Here is a 20,945-nt window from a genome sequence, read left to right as displayed (position 1 = left end):
GGTCCCTCAATGTCCGCTTGATGACATCATAGAAATGTCGTGCTGCCGCCGGTCGCGATCTTGGCGGTGTCCCAGCAGCGGTGGTTCATGTGGCAGACGCCTATTCTGCTGCAGGTCGCTCTCCAGTGCGGCAGTTCACGGTAGCTTTGGCAGCCAGAAGTTGGGACGCCATGACGACCGCGACACTCGCGTTCGCTCGTGCTTTTCGCCAGCATTCCTACGACGAACCGCCAGAATCGCGTCATCCGACAGCAGAATACTCCAGCTTTTATGACGTCATTTGGTAACACTTTGGGACTACTGCTAAGAGAGATGGGACACTAAACACACCAGTCAAAAACGCGCTCCAGGCACTCTAGTGTCAAGACATGCTGTCAAGTATTGTCACGTCACTTGGTCCAGTGACCTCATGTGACTCACTGCGTCAAATCGATTTAAATTTAGAACGTCATGAGATTGGCGTTGTTGACATCTTGACGTCACATGACATCACGACTTCGCACCACAAGTCATGTTGCACCCTAGCGTACTCGCTTGTCATGAGCCGGAGTCGAGTGCTCGGGTTTATGACAGTCAGCATCACCAAACTCTCGCGTAATGAGTCGTGGTCAATTAAAGATAAGAATAGTAGAACCTTAACAATGTCTGAAGCTCACCCCTTTCTCTAATTAGCGTCCGTTCACGTGACCGCTTGTTCTAATTGCGAGGTGAATGGGGGGATCGTTTCTTTCCTTCATTTTTTTCTGCGTCTCATCGGTATTACTATTTTTTCAAGTTAGCAAAGTCAGGGATTATCTTTTTACGGTATTTACTGAAAGTACAAAAACTGTTGCACGACCTATTTTACGCCTATACATCATTGAGGCACCCAAACATGTTTTCGTTGTTCCTAAACTGCCTCAGATAGTTGTCTCCGTGAAGCATTTACGAAATATATTATTAATTAATCCTATGTTACATAGAACTACAACTGTGTACGAGAGGGATATCGAAAAAAAAAGATTCTAGTGGCCTCGGAGAGACATTTTCCCCCAAGCTTCGACCATCTCCGTAGTTTGTTTATTTTTGGGTGCAAAATAAAAGCGATGGAAAATTATCCTAATAATCCGAATTAACACCCACAAACGGAGTAGGGAGTCCCTCAGTAAGAAAAAGTAGTCTCTAAAGGAGCAACAAAAAAAGTAAGAAAAAAAAAAAAAGATGGGGCCGGGAAGGGGGGGGGGGGGGGGGGTACTTTTAAGAGCGTACTGTGTTGTAACGGTTTCTCTGCTCCGCATTTTCGGCATAAACAAGAAAGCGTGGCCCCGGAAAGAAGCATCTTTGCAAAAGATACTCTAACCAGAAAGCGCGATTTCGTGGTGCCAGGTTCTCGCGCCGTTCATCACGACGCTGCTCCAAGCAAGAATAATTTGTGTCTGTCAAATACATGGCTTGCACTCAAAGTAAACCTTCTGCAGCGTGCATTTTGCATTACCTGTTTTTATTTTCTGACTAAGAGCAATTGCAGTAGAGCCTTCCGGAAAATCCCAAAAGATTCCGCTGCAGTGAGAATTGTGGGGCTGTTCCGATATACGCTCGTGCCGGCTCGAACGATTCGTATATTTTAGTAGCGACGCGGTTCATTCTCTTATAATTAGGAGCTTAGAACGCCCAAAAAATATTGCGAACACAAAAAGAGTTCATCGCATTCTCCGTTTTGCTTTCCTTCTGCCTTCTCTGTGTTATTAAACCACAGAACATTAAACCAACATCAACTTCGTCCCTACCTCCTGATTAATCTCACGTGCCGTACATCGGAACGTCACAATGCGTCAAGCATACAATGGGGGCGCCACATATTTCCAGAAAGGTCTATTACCACCAGCATAGTGCGATGACGTCACGTGCAAACCATGTTAAACAGTTCAGTTTCCTTATGAAATGCGATGTTCGCAAAACTAGCAAAAGCAGATAATCGAATTGTATATTTGTGCAGTATAGATAGCAGTCTCGCGATGATATATAGCAGGCAAACAAAATGTTAGAGCGCATGACTGAAAGCACAAAGTTGTAAAGTGAGTGCCAAAAACAAGTGCACGTCAAGGCCGAATGTAACATTAACCTCCCGAGGCGGTATTTCCCGAAGTTTCAAGTTTATGCAAACTGATGGCCAAATGTAATTTAAGTTAGTGATATAAGAATCTTCGTCTGTCCTTTGGGCTATTTATGTGTAATGGGTATATCATTACGTCTCTACAATTGTTTTTCCGTTAATGCGTCGTGCATCATATTCTTTTTAAGATTACCATTTATTTTCGTTCTCTTTCTTCCCATTTCGCGTATTTCACTTCAGAACTATTATATTAGCACAAAGTCCTATTATGCATATCCGGCGATCCGATGTTTCACACTTCCAAACGGCGAAATAAAAAAAAAATGTTGCCACAGCCCTCAACCGCTGGTGTATTCGAGTATTGTCCTTCCGTGTCGGTCTCAAGCAGTTATGTGACATGGTAAAAGAGTACCGCATAAAAGACGGGACAGAGAAGTAAAACACAGGACCAGCGCTAACTTGCAACTAAAAGGTTTATTTCGTCTTCTATGCGCTGCTCTTTGATTACGTCTGTCAACAACTAACGAGCCCGTCAATCCATTATGTTCGGTTATGTGAACTTAATACAGTTACATTTATTGATGATAATAAAACTATATTGAATTACTGACTGAAGGTTTCACAACATAAATGAAAGGTCGATCACCTTGAAGATATATATCATTAGTAAATTCACCCGCAAATTATCTGAAAGATGCTCTCCAAATCTCTTTTGCATTTTTATCCTCGATAGACCCGAAGCGATTTGCAATAGCGTTACTGTGTTCCTCACACCATATCTAACTTGCCAAACATATAGAAATCTGTTATTGCCTCCTTTATGTCATGAACAGCAATTTTATGCGTCTTTGGGCAAGACAAAAACAAAGTCAACAGGGAAGCGTGACGGAACTATGACGATTACGCACGCAGAACGTCAGGGCTGTCATGTCGAGTAGAGCATAAAATACTATTTTGTTCAAGGAACCACCATGAGTTTTCTCTCCAGCTTACGTTTGCTCGAACTAACATTTTCAAGTTGTCATTTTTTCCACGCACTATATCTAATTTGAACACACTGCCCTATAATGTTTTTATCTCCCTGACTTCAATAAAGCACTAAATCATACAAGCTTGGAAACGGCGCAAAAAAAAAAAAAAAAAAAAAACACACACACACAAAAAAAAAAAAACAAGGGACAAGAACGAGAAGTGACCGAACACAACGCTGACTGGCAACTGAAGTTTATATTTTCTGTCACATTTTTGAATTCGAGCGTTGATTGCATATTATCACAGTCTTTGCTATTCTCCTTACTGCTAGTTATGTAAAATGACGATTGAAATTTTCAAATGTGCCTTTTTTATATATATATATATATATATATATATATGCATCTTTTAGATCGGTACGTTCATCGTTTATTCCGACAGTCATTGCTATTCTTTTTACTGTTCGTTATGTAAAACGACAGTTGAAATATTGAAATGTGTCCTTTTTTATTAATTACATCTTTTGGAAATGTACCCCACACCTGCAAGGTCCTAATCAAGGCCTGCAGTATGTAAGAAATAAATAAATAAATAAAATATCAATTAGCAAGTGCGATTCTTATTTTCAAATGGAATTCACCTGGCATCTACTCAAGAACATACCTCAAAACGCCGGCTATGCCACTTTATACTGCATAAGAAAAATGTTCACTTGAGTACGCGCTATTTTAGGCCAGATTCGACCTGAGTGCGAAGCTGCGTATAAATGATAGTGCACCATTTCGGATCCCTTTTATCGGCATGATTCTTCGCCTGCATCACGACGCTGAGTGTAAAGGGTGTTAGTTAGGAAAACGAGTGTTGTGATTGTCACCGTTTTTATAAAAGGCATGTCACTGATTCAGAGTGTCTACAAATGCATGCGTTTGTCATAAATATTTCAACTGCTTTTAGCTCAGTCGCGTCGTCATCATATACAGGGTGCGGCCAATGAACTAACACATTTGGCACGCCTTGCGAAATTCGAATTCAAAACGGACATACTTGAAATTGGGCATACGAACCTAATCTCGCAAAAAGTGTTGATTTTTTTTTTTTTTTTTTTTTTTTTTTTTTTTAGAGTTAAGGTTATAGTAAAGTATTATAAATAGAGCAAAAATGGCGATCGTGCATTTCCTATGCCCTCTACCGGATGTTCATCGTCTTCGCACTGATTTGTGAGATTGCTCCCAAGTAGACATTGTTTATATATTTCGTTAAAAGTATTAATTATCGCGATTATCTTGCTCATCGCCAGCTTCTGCTATTGAGTTTCGGCGTTGTTGCGTTCAGCAAGCGACCTGGGAGTGACCTCAGAAACAAGTGTGCAGACGACAAACAGGCTGGTATAGGACACAGGAAATGCACGGTCTCCGATTTTGCTTTATTTTTAATATTTCACGACCCTAAAATTGAGCTCTAAAGAAACAAATTGGAGATACAACTTCTTAAAAACTACGTCCGCGCTCCCAATTTCAGATATGTCCGCTTGGAATTCGAATGTTGCAAGGCGTGCAAAATATGTTGCTCCTTACGGCCGCTCCCGGTATATTGTAAAACGTATTTTGTAAAGTATATTTTATTATATTTACGGCGACGAGATACCCATTCCATGATTTTAGGCACTGCAATTAATTCCCTAGTTCAAGAACACATTAACGATTCAGCTTTTAATCCTGCGATGCAAAGCTGTACCAATCACGGGTATTTTAGGTGGCCTACTGTACTTCGTGACTACCTTTCGATCAAGGTAAAATATATATAACTGAGGTAAACAGATGAATGCTCAGTCGTATAAACACGACATTTCTTTATGTTAATCTAGATTCTATTTTACTGTTGTGTCAAAATAGATAACGCAATTTCTTATTTTTGGTACCTGAAAATAAAAGTAGATTGTACGAACGATAAACCACTATACAGTTACTCGTTTCACGGCGGAAATAGTGCCAATTGCAAAAAAAACGCGGAAAACAAATTTTCAATTTAGCGGTTCAAACCGGTTTGAACCGGTTCGAACCGGTTTGAACCGTTATTTTTTACTCCCCGGAGCTGAACCGAAACTGAACCGAAAGCCGTGAACCCGAACCCGAACCGAACCGATAAAAATTTCGGTTCGACACTCTGCTGCAAGACGAGCAAACCCCGTAAGTTGCCGCAAGAGTGACCACAGACGCTAAACTCGGCAAACAGGAAGTTGAGGTCAAAGTTCACGCAGCGCGTCGATTGAACTCTCCATGACGGCGCACTTTTGTCGCAAAAGTCCCATCGGGGCGATCCGTGAACTTTCGGCTCGGCAAGTTTGTGGTTCACGAGTCTTGGGCACCTACCTGGTTTAAAAGAACACTGACAGGTAAAACATTTTTTTTTCATCCGAAAAGTTTGAAAACAATGTTTGGACCTTTCCCTTAAAATTCGAAGCTTGGAAAATCAGTATTTGTGAAGTAAAAAAAAAAAAAAGACAAAACCCAAATTTGAAGTTGGCGCGCGACCCGCATTAGTGCAATGACGTCGAAGATTGAGTCATCCTGTAAAGCGCGAGACACATGCGCGTAAAATCCATCCGATCCGACGTCCGATCCGACAGTACGACTGCCTGATCCGAAAAATTCGGTCGCTTCAGGCGTCAGATCGGCGATCCGACATGCGTCCAACGCGCCAGATAGTTTCCCATGGCGGACGGATTGTCGGATGCGTCCAGCCAATGACAGCACAGCTAGCGCGAACGCCATGGACGTATACTGGTCTGTCGGGACGAACAAGAAAACGGGACGGGCGACGGGAAGCCGGACCCGTGGATCCCGCTGACCCATTCGAGAAAGATGGCCCCGGCAAAGAATGCCCGGGCTAGCGAGAACGAGCTTCTAACTTCACTCGTGTGAGCTAAACCGTAAATCTGGGACCAGAGATCTGTGAACGCGGACCTCCGCTGGAGTGCTTGGATCTCCTGGGGGCAGCCGAACGGATCGTCGTGTCGCATGCAAGGTCGGAAGCGTGCTGTCGCGTGCGGCGATTCGGAGCGGCGTTCGGACTGTCGGATCCGACGATTTTGCCGTCCACGTGTCTCGCGCTTCACTCGAGTATCTCTGGCGCCTCCGAACCGTCCAGACCGCAAGTTTCGTATTTTCCAGCGTCCCGCGATCAACCGCGCTTTCAGCGTGCATGCCGCCTATCGCTGCGAGCAAGCAGACGATGCTGTACTTTCGAGATTGAAGTTCTTTAATGGCCCTTTCGGCGCTCTCGGATTCTTTGAAACGGTGCGAAGAAAACGGGCAGCGGACTTTAGCGAGCGGCGTGAGGTGCCGTGTGGCGCCCGTGCTGCGTCAGAGGCTGCATGCCCCGGCCGAGTCGCATGTCCGAAACTACGGTGCACAGGCACCGAAACCCGGTTAGTTCTTCTGACCGTTTGACAACTTCCTTTTCGAAGCCCGAGAGGTCGCCGGGCAGCGAGAAAAGAACTTCGTCCGATTCCCCGACTCCCGATCATGTGTGCCGAGCGCCGCCATGTTTTCCAAGGGAGGATAAAAAAAAGCCAGGAGACGTCATTTCCGGACCTCGACTTTCGATATCTCGAAAGAAGGTGCCTAATGAGTTCGCAATTGAAATTAAAAAAAAAAAAAACACGTTTTGCTAATGCCGTTTTTAAATATTATAAAAATGCCGCTAACAAATCTTATTTTTAAAATCGATTACGTCACAAATAAAAAAAAGAAGCGAGGAGGTGAGAAAGAGGAGAAAAGCGCCAAAAATTAAAAAAAAAAAACGCGCGCACGTAAAAAATCTTTTTTTTGTGTGTGTGTGTGTTTATGGCTACAATTTGCATCGTTTTAGACAACAAAAATAAAATAAGAACTTCGGGGTGGCAGTGCGCCTTTAAAGGGGTAGACCGGCGATTTCTTCATGGTCCCCGATTTGCCTGAACATTTGCTAAGCAAACTAACGAACATCGCTGAAATAGCATCCTAAATATTAGGTCAGTTAATTTCTTTTCACCAAGTTAGTGAATTTACAATGTTGGTCCTCACCGTGTTTTTCAAACTGAAAGTCTCTCTGGCAACAACGAAAAGTGACGTCAGCAAAAGGCGGGGGTGCCCTCTTTGGATTGTAGAATTTCTTCCCAACGATTTCCGAGCAGTTTCGCGGTGTCAAACGAATGCTCGGGAAGCTCGCTCCAGTCCCCGTGCACCAGCACGGAAAGAAGGCTTGGCTCACAGTCCATATTTTGAGACTGCTCGCTCGACTGGCAAGCCTGACTTCCAGTAACGTCGAGGCACTCAAAAGTGCGGGTATATTTGAACGTTAGTTTTTACAACATTTTCGCTCGCCGATTTCACAATAACTATTATGAATTTCGCGATACTAAATAACCTACCGGGGAGAGTAAACGTCGGGGATTCAGAAAATATAATTAATTGAAGTAGCTACAAAAAAAAAAAAAAATCGCCGGATTGTTTTTTTAGTGAACCTACCTACAAGGTCGTCGCGTTCCCAGAAATGAGGCCGAAAGTTTTGTGGCGTGAGACAAATACGCAATCTCGCTTCGTATCGGAACACCCTCTTCACGACGTCAAACAACGATTACCGTACTTAAAAAAAAAAAAAAAAAAAGAAACGTGGGGGAGGACCGGGTTGGACAATCGACGGTGACCAACGAAGACAACGTCATCATTACGATAATTCGTTATCGTTTCCGTACTTATCGCAAAACCGGGGGGGATACTGCGTTCAAATGGTACGAAATTGACGGCGCGCCGACTGTCGAAAGAGCTTCGAAGAACGCTGGCGCGATTCGTATTAAAGCGTTAGGTAAAGGTAAACGAACGGTGCGGTGGAAAAGAGCTCGATGCTCGACCTTCGATTTGCCCGATCCGGCCGAGAGAAAAACGCTGAAGACGTCAGGAAGGACAGAGCCTGTCTGAAACTTTCCTCGCTAAAAGGAACGGAGAAAGAAGAGAGAAAAAGAACGTGTAGCTATCGTCCCGTTGCCCTCGGTTCCACGTTCGGATGGACGGCAGCGGCGTACGACTGGCTGGGTTAGCATTGCTCGTAGCTTCGGTCGCGGCGGCTCATCTCGGAGGGGAGAGCTGACCCCCGTGGCCTCCTGCCCGCTATCCGACTGGAGGAGGAAAGCAGCGCCGACAATCGAAAGGGATTCATCCATCGGCGGCACGCGCGTGCCTGCCTGTGCGCTACGGGGAAAGAAATGCGGCAGCGTTCCAAGCTTCCAATAATTGTGGCACGACACGCGCCAACGAAAACAGGAGCGAAAGAAAAAAAAAAAAAAAAAAAAACGGCTTTTTTGTTAATTATGCAAGATAATTTTTTTGGTTTGCTTTTTCTTTTTTTTTTTTTCTTTTAGTAAAGGCTGAGATTACTTAGCTGCGTCGATATAACATCTCCACAAATATTCGCGCGATTAAATAAGCACACAGAGGAACGGCTCAATCGCCGCTTGGATGTTGTTGTCGACGTCGCTCACTCGCGCAAATTACGCACGTTTTTCTTTTTTTTTTTTTATGATTGAAGGTTTGTTTGCTTTTCCTTTTCTTTTTTTTTTTTTTTCGCTCAATGCTCGTTCAGACACTGGCGTTTTCTTACGATTTTTTGCCGGAAAACCTCGTAAAATCTCTCAAGACCCGGGAGTTCCATTTCACAAAAACGACGGTTCTTGCGAGATGAGATGTACGCAATATCTATGAGAAATCATCGAGTATAACATCGTCAATTTATTTCTTTAGCCAAATTTGTTGTAACTTATTGGGTGATTGGTCGAAGCTCTAATGACAAAACAGCGCCACAGCGCGAGACAGATCGTGATACTCCAAGTTACCGATACCGAGAACTGGGGACACTAACGCCGTTATCCGCGTATATCAGAGGGAAATAAAAATTCGGGGCTGACGTATCCCGAGCCATCAAAGACACTCGGAAGCGATATACGAGTAGCGAGCGGCGTGTGCGTCTACACGTCCGTCCGACTGCGGGCATCTCGACAGGAACGTGGGCTCGACACCTAGGTGAGCAACTCCTATGCAGCCACACCATGGCACCCGTGAGTGCGTGCGCACGCCAACGTGCGCGGTCGTGTGGATGCAATACCGCGATGTGCACGTAGCTGTGCGTGCGGAAAAAGGAAGAAGATCGGACGATTCGGAGCACGTAACGCGATATACAACGACCGTGGAACTGCGCGGGAAAGTTTGTTGATGCTCAAAACCGTCCACGTCTTCCGAGAACGCGGTACTGCGTATATTGAACGGTATACGCGTGCCAAAAGATCCCCGATACAGTGTGTTGCGCAGTCGACGATTAACGCGCAAGTACAGTTGCAACCCGACAGCAGCCGACTCGCAGATCGAACCCGAGCTATGACACATCCCCATTACCTGACTACTCGTCGTTTCATCAAAACTCGGCAAAGGGCGAACGCAATCCCCTCCTCCCTTTCCAGCCAATCGGAGCGACGTACTAAAGGACATCTCACCGCAGGAAGAGAGCACTCGGACGTCGGCACGTGCGTCTCACCGACGCGGACGATGGCTCCACGTTTGCCAGTGAAACGGAAGTGACATTGCATTCGGACGTGGGCCGCTTTCTCCCAAAAAGAGAGCTAGGCCATGCACCTATGCAGCGCTTATCACCCTATCGAAAAACGCCGACTCGCTAGGGCTGTGGAAGCATGAGCTGCATCGTCTAGTACTCCGAAGAAAGAGCTAGTGCGCACGCTCAGAACACATTCCACAGCCTAGTAGACGAAGATGGCAGCAGCGTGCCATTTGTGGGTGTTCGCGCGTCTATGGCCCGTGCTTTTGCTCGCTTTCTAAAGCGACGAGACCTCGCGAGCGTGCTTTGCTGTGATTTTGTAGATACACGTGGCCTGCATGTGACGTCATCCCACCCTGCGGGTGGTCAAGAAAGACGAATTCGATGGCGCGAAAGGCGCACGCGCTCAGCCGCAAGGCCAGCCCAAACCGCCGCTCGAGTGCGACGTCAGCGCGAGCCACGCGGATCGGAATGGTGCGACCCGACGACTTACGCCAGAGCTTCATCGGGTGGTTTACGAGTGGCCCGGCGCGAGCCCCGCCACCGCGAGCTTCGACTCCCTCGCGACGATGAGCACCCCGCGCGGCGGCGTCCCAGTGATCTCCGTGGCCACACCGGCATCGATCCCCGACCTTCCCGCGAACCGGAGGGTTACGAAACCATCCCCCCGCCCCGCACTGCCAGGCACCTGCTTCTGCAGTATCCAGTGGCAACGGGGAACGACGTCCAATCGAGACCATCTAGAGCGCGTCTCGAAGCGTAAGAATCGATTTGCCTCCCCACACATCGCAGCCGTCTCGGCGGCGGCTCGGAGGCGAAACGCCGCACTTTACGGATCCCCAGGCGGCGGGTTCGAGTCCCGGCCGAGGTGTCAGCGAGCTGACGGATGCTTATTTCGGAGGGGAAAGCCGCGTGACACGCAGCTTTCGGTGTGAAGTCGAAGATCCCCAGGTGGTCGAAAGTACGCCTCGGTATATCCGATGGAGCGTGCCAGTTGCCCTTCGCAATTGAAAAGCGCGGGAAACACCCAAACTCGACCTTTCCGCACACACTGCACGCGGATAATGCCGGCCTAAAGTCGGCGCCGCAAAACAAATTCAGACGAGCGGTGCGAGGATACGACAGGGGGTTTTAGTCGATCATTCCAATAGCTCTCGGACAACGATGCGCAAAGACTCCGGCATCGTTATCCCCCAGGCTGACAGCGCGGTACGAACCACGCGCTCGTTCGACCAGTCGTACGTGGACCTTTCGCCGTGCGATCACGTTCTCAAGAAAGAGGGGTGAGGTGACGAAAACGAGGCGGGGTCCGGCGAGCGGGCAGCTCCCACCCTGCCAATGATTCGACGAAGGACACTCGTTGAGGAGGCCACGTCCCGCGCACATCGCTTTGTTGAACCGACGATAGCGCTCATCGCCGCTTCCAGGGGAATCCCTCGCCCCCCTTTATTCCGCCATCGTCGAGCAGCAACCACGAACGAGACCAGACGAGAGGTGTCCCGTCGCCGGGCCACAAAACAAGGCCAATTGCCCCTTCGCACGCACAAAAGCCCCCGGCTAATGGGCGGCCGAGTGTCGTCGTCTCGTCCCGGCAGGAAAGACGAATCGTCCGAGAAGCCTTATCGGGCTGCCTCCGCGGCTATCGGAGTGCGAGATTAGTCGGCCCAGACGTGTCTACGAACTCATTCCCCCAGGGCGCTTTCCCTCTCGACACAGCGCTGCGCCAGTGAAGCCAGTCAGCCGTTCTGTCTTCCCGGAACCACCATCTCGGCGCTATCTGGCAACTCAGATAAAAAGGCTCGGACACCCCGCAGCGGCCGACAAGACGATCCCCGTTTATCTCGCAGGCAGGACGGGGAGCGCTCGCGATATGACGGCCGGTGATTCAACGGGTGGGACGATCCTCACACCTCCCGGGAGCCAAGGGCAAATTGCAACGTAAAGGACGATTCACACGCCTGCGTTGAGTCCGACCGAGTCGTGTGTGAATCGGCCTCGAGAGCTGTGCCCGCGGAAAACGCTCCATGCCCAATGTTCCGAAGCGTATTGCGATAACGATGCATGCACAAAGATGCCGAGGGGAGTAGAGAGTTTTACTAGATATTCAATAACGATACGATGGAGTTTTAACAGATTTTTCCGATACCCGGCGATAACCATACGACGCATGCGCCAAAGCAGCGGAGGAATATCGGGTACTGTTATCAAAGATGACCCGAACGATCCACTAAAACTACTTTTGGGCATCGCTGTTGGAGCGACCTACTAAAAATCGCAATTATTAGACTTGTTTTTAGTGCATGTGCGTGTATGGGTGTGTCGGGAAGGGGGGGGGGGGGGGGGGGGTGCCAATCTTGAAAGACATGTCCGTCAACGGATGCTTCTCCCTCTCCGTGACGTCAGCAAAACTGATGCGTGCCTACTGATATGTGTAGTGCCGCGATTTGCGCCTAGGAATTATGGACCTTTATCGCTCGCTCTCCTCCCTGGACACTTAATTATCGTGTCTAATATGTACGACGAAAAAAAAATCAACCTGCAAATTGTAAAAACTAAAGGGAAAACAAAACGAGAATAGGTGACGGTTACGCTTACATTCTAAATGTATCCTATTGGCGTGGCGATGGAAAAACAACGCTTTCGCACATACTGGGAGTGACGATATTTCAAGATGGCGACGCCCTCGTGAAACTGAGAAAACGCGAATGTTTGCCGTTGAACAGCCTTCGTTACGTCATTGAGGCCGCCAAAAAAAAAAAAAAGTGTACTAAGTTTACTAAAAAAAAATCTAAAGAAAAATTTTACGGGTGTTTGGAACCCCATCTTCTCATCCCTAAACTCCTTCGCCCACAACTTGGGCTCGCGGTATTCTTTATACAAACCTTAAATGATCCTCGCCGGGCCGGTCTACGGTTGAGCGCGTTCGGCATCGAGACAGGAGCCGCTTTCTTCAAAGAGATACCTGTTCGGGAAAAGCACGATCGGTATCGGCTGCCGGGCCCGATAAGCGACCCTCGGTCCCCGAAAAATACGACGGAGCACAGAGGACGCCACGAACCATCCCGAACCAATCCGAGGCCGCGTGAATGTCACGTGACATTCGAGAATCAGCGCAGAAGCGACGTGCGGGGTTCACGTTCCTACCGCCGAATTAGCTGCGCCTGGCTCGTCCCCGGCGCTCCATCGTGAAGCAAAAACGGAGGCACATCTACGACGGACGATATGTATACATATCGCTATCCGGCATTCGGCCGCCAAAGACACGGCGTGTGTCTGCGACGAGGGGGGGCGGTGTCGTCACAACCGTGTCGAACGAGCAAACAAAAACAAAAAAAAAGAACGGAGGAAGGAACGAAACCAAAGAATGAAAGACGCCGAAGAGCGGTCGCGCATTGTTCCAGGCAGATGAAGCGAGCACGTGCTGCTGAGAGAGGGGTTGTGTCGCATCGCTGGATCCGGGGTTAGCGTGTCAGCCCGGCATACACGCGTAGAAACGATGCGTGGCGTAGATTAGCCGAAGGTTCGTCGCGTTTATCGCGCCGCCGGCAGACCTACATTCACGCGTTCCGCTAGAAACCAAATCGGATCTTTGACGTCACTCTGCGCTGGGTGACGCACTTCCGGCGTTTCGGGGGCGAAAATTGTGGCCACTTGGAAATGCGCCTTTCGGATACATCGCTCTCTCTCTGCCCCGTGTGCGGTGCCCGTAATGGGTCTTTTCCGGAATTGTTCGGCGCCATCTATCGGCAAAGCAGAACACATTCTTGGTGGCATTGTGAACGAGAATTTCACCCGCGATTACGTCTGTATTGCTGTTGCGAACGAAAGTGGTACAAAATTACGGCGCGTTGCGCAACCATGGGGGGTCACCCGAGGCTTCCACACCGGGCAGTTTTGGTAGATCTGTTATCGAGCGTCGGCATACCACCACGGTATAAAGCGCGACATTCTTCGAACACGGGCCGACGGGCGAAACTTTGCGATTTAGAAATTTTGCGCCTCCGCCCACCCCTCCGTTTACGCAGTAGTAGAGTACGCCTATCATAAATATATCTGGCCGCAACGACAAGCGCCCGAAAGAGCCGTTGCCTTTTCAGCGACTGCTACCGCCGTTTGTCGGAGAGTTTATGTTTCCTCGTCGAGCGCGGCTATACATAAAGTTTGCGCGGAAAGCTTACAATAGGCGAGAGAACGGCGCTAAAAGCGCGCTCTCCGAGGCCAACTGCAGTATATATACCGTCCAGACGACACACGATCACGTCATGTCCCCTGTTTCTTTCGAAGAAAAAACTAAAATAGGGGTGTCGTGACTTGGCCGCGTATTCGTACGCGAGGACTCGGCAAAGACACGGACGAAAATACCTCGCCTCCTCCGCTGATTTGCGTGCGTGATTGCCGCGTGCATCGGAGTCGACTCTATGCAAGCCAAGCATACACGGGAAGCCACCGCGCCACCTTATTTTGCACGAGTGTAGTACGGGTTCACTCACCGCTCATGGCGAACCGACGTACGAGAGCCAAGTTTTTTCTGCTACCGTCAGTCTTTCTTTCAGAACAATGTGTCTCCGACTGCTCGAAACGGGGTACACAAACTTTGCACGCTTACCACCCCCCCCCCCCCCCCCCAAAAAAAAAAAGAAAAAAGTACACATGTACTATACGTTTTTGAACACACACTTTTCTAGCGATTATTACTCCGGCAAAAAAAATTAGTTATTGAGCCAGACTTGTGCCCCTCGAAAAATGCAATGAATTACAATTACAAATTACCGAGCCTCAAATGTAATAGATTACCGTTACCCATTACTTTCACTGAAAAGTAAGAGGTTACTTTACTCGTTACGTTACAAATTACTTTAAGGTTACTTTTCCCGTACACTTATCGAGAAAACAATAGAAACAATTTCGATGTTTTCCATTTCTCACGCGCCCTCCGTCGTGGTAGTCCTCGTAAAAATGAAATACTGCATTTATGAGAAAGAATCGAGGTGCACTCTGTTCGCGTATAAGCTGACAAGGCAACCCAAGGTGCAACCAGACCGGCCACCTTGTCAGCTTACGGCGACCCGAAATGATCCCTGGAATGGTGCAAACAGAGCTAGCGGTGGGCACGCTCAGTAGCAGCGTCTACCTCCCTGTAGGTAGGAGATTCGGAGGTAAGGAACCCATCTACGAAAGCTCCCTTTCGAAACGGGCCTTTCAATCGGTGTAAACAAATAAATAAATAAATAATAAACACGAAGAGCTTTCTCTCCTGCACAGGAGAAGAAGAAAAACACGATGGGTGGCGATGGAAAGAAGCAGAGCCTACTCAGAGTTGTCTCCTTGATCTTTGTTTTTCGCGTAATTGTATATAACTTGCACTTTCTTTTTTTCTTTTTTTAGTGGTTCTGGTGATCGGTTTTCTTTTCCGTTAATCTCGTCTTCTCAATGTTTTCCATTCTCTTGAACTAGCAATCTTTATGCTGCCGAATTGCCTGCTTATATTGCTTTAGTTTCTGCATTATGTTCTTTTTTTTTTTAAGTGACGAGTAATGAAAGCAGTCCGTTATTGATATTTGTAACGAAATTACATTGAACTTTGAACTTTATTTCAGCAACATTATGCCGAGGACACTGGACAAAAAGCTAACAGAAGCTAGCTTGACTGGGCCCGGTGCCCTTGCATGTACAGGGAACACAATCATATTTAAACAATTCTAAATATTTCTTACAATATTCAAATCAAACAACTTAAAACGTTCCTATAAAATTTTAAAATCACCGGCACTAGAGAACATTTTTCTTTTCTTAATTTAACGACACAAAAAAGTACGCAATGTTTTCTTAGTTATACAATGAATATCGATGCGGTTCATTACAATGTTGTTAAGCAATGTAGGTAGATTATGAGCAAGAGACTGCAGTGCAGAATTTGTACGGAAATGGGGAACCTTCCAGAATTCTCTACGACGAACATCGAAGACTGATTCACGCTCAGTCAGGTTTGCTAGCTGTGACAAAAAAGCAATAAACTCCAAAGTTGAAAAGGCGTAAGAAAATAGCAAACGATAGTCATAAATACAAGAAACTTTCATGATATTGTAGCTCAAATATAATGGTTCAGCATGTGTGTCGTACGGAACAGTAGCAATGAAACCAATAATTTTTTTTTTTTGAAGAGTTATTAGTTTGTTGACGTTACTTTTGGTCGTTGTGCCCCAAACTAAATGGCAGCAGTTGATTTGTGAGCGGAACAGAGCATGATAAATTTCATTCTTAACTTTTGTAGGCAAAAGAGAGCGAGAGTGATCGATGATGCCAACTACCTTTGCCAGTTTGTGAGTTAGAAATTCTATATGTTGATCCCATTGCATAAACTCTGAAAAAATTATGCCTAGCGTTTTATGATAAATTACTATTTCAATTTCCCTGTTTCCAAATTTAAGAGCATAACTAGCATCAATGTTTATTTACAGGTCTAAAAACAATCGCTTTTGTTTTGGTAGTATTTATTTCGGGAGGCCATTTTTTTCTGACCATAAAAGAAATTTTTCTAAGATAACATTACCTTTAATAATCAGTTCATCGATATTCGTCGCAGAAATAAAAATACTAGAATCATCTGCATACATTATAAAACGTGAGTGCTGACAAATGTTGACGATTTCATTTATGTACAGATTGAACAGAAGTCGGCCAAAGTATGCTGCCCTGCGGAACACCAGACTTCAATAGTTGCAAAGATGAGGTATAACCATTTATTGAGACACACTGTTTACGATGTTGTCGATATGACTCAATGAGTGCCAAAGAAGTGCCCCGTACACCATAACAGAAAAGTTTATCAAGAAGCGTTGCATGGTTAAGAGAGTCGAAAGCTTCGCTAAAGTCAATAAAAAGTCCCAGTGTCATCTGTAGTTGCTCTATATGTTTTAATATTAGTTCCTTCTGCGTTAACAAGGCGCATTCCGTAGACTTTCCCTTACGGAAGCCAAACTGGAAGTCAGTCAGCACTGAATGTTTATCAAAAAAGTTATCTAAACGACGCAAAATAATTTTTTCTAGCCCTTTGGAAAATATGGGTAAAACAGATATTGGCCTATAATTTGTAATTACATTATTATCACCTCCCTTATGCAAAACGGAAACTTTCGGGAGTTTCATGTTATCTGGGAACTTGCCAGTTGACAAGGCCAAGTTAAATATATATACTAACATTGGGGCAATTATATCAATCACAAATTTTACGGGCTTTATTTGTATGTCATCAATGTCGTGACTTCTGCTATTATTAAGTCTCATAAATACATTAAACACTTCTGACTGGTCAGCTCGAGTCGAGTAGCTGACTCGTCAGCTACTCGACTCGAGATAGACGAGGGAGCACACGCATTGTGAGCGCGGGTAGGTAAGTTTGTAAAATGGCGATTAAAATAATCACAGAGCGGTATTCCCGACACATTTTCACCAGATATCGAAAGCGTATCTATTGATTGTTTTTTATTGTTACGTTGAAGTACCGTGTTTATGGACTGCCGTACAATAGCGGGGCTCTTTTTGTGCGCGGCATGAAAGAGACTTGTGATAATCTGACTGCCTTTTCTAGTGTAGATGTAAGCTGATTACGATATTTCTTGAACGCAGTATTATCATCGTCATCTCTTGACGAGAGGTAGGTCTGATACAATCGATTTTTTTCCCGTATCATTGCTAAAATAAACGGGGTAACCCATGGTATTCTTATTCGCGTTTTAATCGTGACGGTCTTGTACGGAAAAGATGCGACGTAAATTGACGTGAATGTACTTATGAACTAATCATACGCGCTGTTCACGCACTTTCTCAAGAATACAGGGCTCCAGTTAGTTTCCATGACTGCGCTTCGAAAACACCGCAGTTGGCGGTCTGTCACAGGTTGAAAAGTAAAATGTTTACTAGCGCCGCTGGATAGTTGTTGAGTTTTAAGGCATAAAAATATAAGTCAGGGGTGGAAGCAGGCTAGAGCCTTTTGTATCAGGGCTGGGAGCAGCAAAAGTCCCACTTTGGAGCAGTTTTGGAGCAGTAAAAGGCTCGCTTTAGAGCAGCTCGGGAGCAGCAAAATTAAGTTTTGTAGCCGTAGAAGTTGGTTTTGGAGCAGGTCACGGAGGTCAAACAGGTGTCTAAACGTGATTTGTTGTTTCTAAATGTGAAAATGTAGCAAAAATATATGCATGCACATCCCAGAATAATTTTCAAGCAACATACATACACACCTTTCTATTTCTATTGGATTGAAATATGGAATATTGGCAATTTATGCAAAGGAAAGGCTTTGAGAACCATTCCGGCAGCAGGCAGAGTCATGATAGACTTTATATGGGAGGCCCCGACAATAAAAGCCTAGCTTGAGCCACGCTAGTACAAAACCGTCTACTTAATAGACCAATTGTAAACATGTATCCAGAAAACTAAACCACTGCAAGGTGTCAGATAAACTACCTTCGCTGACTACAGTTTTTGTTTAATAAAGAATACACATGTTCAATCAGTGCTTAAAAAGCCCTATATCAAGTTTAGTAACAAAATACAAGGCTACTGACATTTGACAAAAATTTAGATGCAAAATAAAATGTGTATTTTATATTTTTAGAATACCACAGTCACTCGTACATATGCAGCTTTAAGCATCGACTAGAAGAGCCACGCAACCTTATGTACTCCATAAAATGCTGTGCATTGCGTGTCCCCATAAAAAACATTAAGGTACCACAACATGTTTCAGAATAAAGCAGTCCTTGCTGACTTGTTTTCATTAAATACAAATGTTCTTAATCCCTGTTCATAAAATACAGTAATCCCTACACCCAAATTAACATACAAAGCTATATCTATATTACATTAGATCGAAAAATATATTGTCTTAAAAATATCACAGCCTCTAATACATATGCAGCATTAACACTGACTAGAAGAGCCCACAGGCTCCATGTTAAAAAAAAAGGGTTGTGACTAAGCTGAATCTGTGTAATTTAGAAACAACTGAAGTTCACTTTTTTTTTCACAGTTTGAAGAGCAGAGTCAATTTCTTTTATGCGCTCGAGTACTTTGGGCAGTTTAGAGTTAACATCACTTAGCAGGAGGTGTCCACTCCCCATCTTGTCCATGTCCTTAACTGCCTCACCCTTGCTTATGAGTTCTTGTGCACTCAGTAGAAATGCTTTAAGAGAAGACAGTTTGAACGAGACTGAAAATGAGATGTAGCAGATCAGGCGCTGATCCCTGCGGGGCAGGCTGCCTTCTTACGTGACAAAAAGCCCACCAACTTCTCTCTACCCTACCCAACCCCAACCCCAACCCCAACCCCCCCCCCCCCCCCCCCCCCCAACCAGATACACCTATACCCGAAACTTATACGAGTAGAGTGGCTATAGCAAGTTAAGGTACGTTCTTGACAGGAATCGGCAGCGCGGGAGTGTTGTACGGCATTTCTGATGTCACCCCCACTCCTCCACGCTAAAGGAAAGAAACAAAAAAGTGTGTAGCACTGCCAATTAACCAACTCGCTTAAGATCGCGGGTATTGTTTTCGCCAGTGGTCTGACGGCGGGAGACAACACACGACAGCGTGCACATTCGCGCACACAATGATGGTTGTGGTTTCGTTTTGACAAGACAAATTGAGCTCGAGAACGGATGTGCCTGTGCTCGCGATTCTTCACGGCTAAGCGTCCAAATATGGTAGGCTACCAAATAACAGGTAAAGCTAGTAAAGACCACTTACTTCTGCTCATGTTAATGGCCAAGGTAGCCCACCGGTGCCGAGGCACCAACTCCCACGATCACGGCAAATCGGGACCACGGGCAACTGCATGCGCGCTCCAACCGCGCCAACCAACTATGCCCGAAACCAAAGCGATGTGTTCGTATATCAAGCTCTTTGTAGTAAAAAACGACATCGCACTCTCGATGAACTAAAATCGACGCCTCGCCCTGAGGTTACACATGGTTCGGAGCCCCAGTCGAGTTGGTACGAGTCACCCGCAGTGACACCTAAGCAAAAGTACACACCACATGGTGGCCCGTGGCCAACCGTTTTCCGCTAAATTTAAAGAAAACACACAAAAAAAAAAAAGTTGAAATTGGCGTTTTGGAGCAGGCTGGCGCAGGGAAGTGAATTGGCGCAGGGTGGCGCAATTGGCGCAGCGCTTCCACCCCTGATAAGTAAATGATCACTTATGTCACTACTTATCGTACCTGCGCTGGCAACAACAGTGTTTATATTTGTAATGAAAACATCAATAGCAGTTGATGTAGAATCGGTAATTCTAGTAGGAGACGAAACGACATTGTAAAATCCGCTACTACTGAGAGTGTCCTTAAGTCGCGACGAAACAGGCGAGTTCTCCAAAAAATTCACATTTAAATCGCCACCAAGAACAAGCAAATAGTTATTAGCACTAACAAAATCCAAATATTTCTCAAGAAAATGCAAGCAATTATTCAGATTGCCAGCTGGAGGGCGATACAATACAGATAGTAGCTGGTGCCCATGTTTCAGACTTAGAATCTCATAGTCATCTGTGATTTCATTAAATGGGTCAAGTATTTCACACTGAATATCTTCTTTGACATAAATGCAAACCCCGCCCCCTCGTTTGCCACTCCGGTTTAAGAAAAAATGATTGTAGCCAGATAAGATAAGAACATCGTCTTCGCTTTGGTACCATGTTTCGGAAAACATTATTATTTTAAACATAAAACAAAACTGGTGTAAAAGTGTAATAAAACTAAATCCATTCTACATTTCACAGAAAGTATATTTAAATGCAAGATAGAGGTCATGCCATCTATTTCTGCGTGCTGCTTTACTTCATCGGGCAACAAATTTTCCTGGTAATCTGTCATGTGGTTAGGTTCGTTTGTGTCCCCCCGACAGCGCCTGAAACAACGTTTCTATCTTCGCTTCCGAAACGGCGTGACGAAGGGAGCGGACCAAAAAACTGCCTGAAAACACTGCCCTCTGGCCAGACAGACACGCTGTTTACAACCTCAAATGCATCTTTATCAACAAGAACGTGAAAAGATGCGTAATATGGGAGTTGAACAACAACCAAGGACGTTGAAGACGAGGTCTTCAACGTCCTTGGTTGTTGTTTCAGGAGAGAGCCTTGACACAAATAGAGCACTTCTTTGGGGGGCAGGGGGAATTGCAGATATCTTGGATGTTTTCGAAGTGCCGACAGATGGTTTAACGGGCTTGCGGTACGTGACATGAGTGAAGCCGTCCTCATCCATGTCCTTTCGCCGAACAGCTTCTTGGTGCCCCGTAGAAACAGAAA

The 20,945-nt window shown here is 45.8% G+C and overlaps 1 protein-coding gene across 6 annotated transcripts in view; it reads right to left on the bottom strand.

The window, feature by feature from the left end:
- Positions 1-20,945, bottom strand: part of LOC8024895 (cyclin-dependent kinase 16) — a 155,737-nt gene that overhangs the window by 68,921 nt on the left and 65,871 nt on the right. The window lies entirely within an intron of this gene.

Source organism: Ixodes scapularis, unplaced genomic scaffold (assembly GCF_016920785.2).
Source record: "Ixodes scapularis isolate PalLabHiFi unplaced genomic scaffold, ASM1692078v2 PGA_scaffold2__306_contigs__length_199485367, whole genome shotgun sequence".
In the NCBI taxonomy this organism is placed as follows: Eukaryota; Metazoa; Arthropoda; class Arachnida; order Ixodida; family Ixodidae; genus Ixodes; species Ixodes scapularis.
The sequence above is the reverse complement of the archived record's forward strand: the minus strand, read 5'-3'. Positions and strand labels throughout refer to the sequence as shown.